The following is a 1922-nucleotide window of genomic DNA, read 5'->3' on the forward strand; positions in this document are numbered from 1 at the left end:
AGACACACACACACAGAGACACAGACACAGACGCACTAATAGGGACAAATTTTACTCCCTCAATAAACAGGCGGACAAGGAATAATCAGGACCTGATTTAACTGAAATAATACCAAAAAAGTTTATTGAGCTACAACGAAGCGCTCCGGAGATGGTCACTGGGCAAGACACATCTAAAGTTTTTCTAAAGAACTTGCTATCATATACAAGAGGACTCCCTTTGGTTTCTGGGCAACTAGATGATGGTAATGAGGTACCTCAAACTTTAACACACACATCTCCTGTGTCTTACATTATGTTCTTTCTATGTCCTTGGATGAAAATGTTTTTCTAAAAATCACCTGCACAGAACTACTGTACCTGTCCTCTCCGGAGCCATACACAAAGCTTAAATTCATATATGGGTTACACAATCTTGCTGCAACAATGGTGGGAATATAATATATTTGGCACTCAGACAGGGCACTGTCCCACATCACACACAGAGACACACACACACAAGCACAGACACACACAGACAGCCAGACAGACACAGACAGTGTGCTTGACAAATACTTCCCCTCACAGTCAAGTCAACATGAGCCGCATTATCTAAAAGAAGAACCCATCATTTCCTTTTGTGTCAATATCAGCGAGACAGGGATTAAAAAACACATCTGAAAATGCTACTTCTACAAGCACGCTGAGATGCCCCGTCATCAGTAGGCGTGCAGAACAGTATGGTGACAAATGTCTTGCGTGGCTCTGTGGCGCAATGGATAGCGCGTTGGACTTCTAGTGAAAAGGGCAGTGGTCATTCAAAGGTTGTGGGTTCGAGTCCCACCAGAGTCAGTGCTCACTTCATGAAACTTAGAGCTTGCTGGGCTTCCTCGTGACAGCCAGAGGTATCTTGCAGTCAAGTGCCTCGCTGATGCCTTCACTTCTTACTTTTCTGGAATGCCAACTTTGTCCCAAATCCTTGCTTGACTATCAAGACCTCATACGCTGCTTCTTTTCCTAGCCACTGTCACTGTACCAGTCCCCCTCCGTGTCAGTTGCATCTCCGGGAACAGCTGGATCAGGTGGCCTTGTACTTAAGGCCATGGACTACTAAGCCGTTGTATTTTGCACCCGTGGCTTTCTATCCCACCATCGTTGTGGGCATTCCTTGTTTGACATTTCTTGACGACTGACGCCGTGTACGTCCAATGGACAGTTCCAAGATTCGCAAGACAGAGCTACTTGTGCATTATTGCCCGCTTAACCTGGCTGCCTCTCGAGTGAGCAAAGCCATTTTACCAAATAGAAGAACCCATCATTTCCATCCGTCTCAAAATCAGCGAGACAGGGATTTAAAAAACACAACTGTAAATGCTACTTGTCAAATCACGCTGAGACGCCCAGTCATCTGCAGGCATGCAGAAGAGTATCTTCGTCGTACAGTTTTGTGGTTCTGTGCCACAATGGATAGTGTGCTGGACTTCTAGTGACACACACACACACACACACACACACACACACACACAGACACTACAATTCAATATTCAATGTGCAAACAAGTTTAGCCAGAAGAAACAGAACTCTTTCAATCAATAAATCATGAATATACATTACAAATCGATTCAGAATATGCATAATACAATGTAAAAGCCAGACACAGGGATGGAGAGAATCTCTGGTTCCGTTGGTGTCCGGGCTTTATTGTGGTTCACAGGGTAAACGGGACAAAATACAAGGGGTAAAAACAACCAAAACGAAACATCCACACAAAACAGGGTGCTCCGGGCAGTCAGGGTTGGGAGTGTCAGTCCTCCTTCTCAGCGGGTTAGCTGCCTCCATCTGGGAAGGAGAGGGATTAAATAGAGAAGGCACAGCTGCCACTGACGTCACAATCGCCTCGGTGCTCATTGCCCGCAACCGTGAGTCCACAGCCTGTTAGCGAG

The 1922-nt window shown here is 45.7% G+C and overlaps 1 non-coding gene across 1 annotated transcript; it reads left to right on the forward strand.

Annotated features, from left to right (window-relative positions):
• The first annotated feature begins 740 nt into the window (after positions 1 to 740).
• Positions 741 to 831, forward strand: trnar-ucu (transfer RNA arginine (anticodon UCU)). Its single transcript is given in 2 exon segments — positions 741 to 777; positions 796 to 831. It is a non-coding gene; the product is annotated as a tRNA-Arg (tRNA).
• The last annotated feature ends 1091 nt before the right edge of the window (positions 832 to 1922 follow it).

Source organism: Amia ocellicauda, chromosome 12 (genome assembly GCF_036373705.1).
Source record: "Amia ocellicauda isolate fAmiCal2 chromosome 12, fAmiCal2.hap1, whole genome shotgun sequence".
Lineage (NCBI taxonomy): Eukaryota > Metazoa > Chordata > Actinopteri > Amiiformes > Amiidae > Amia > Amia ocellicauda.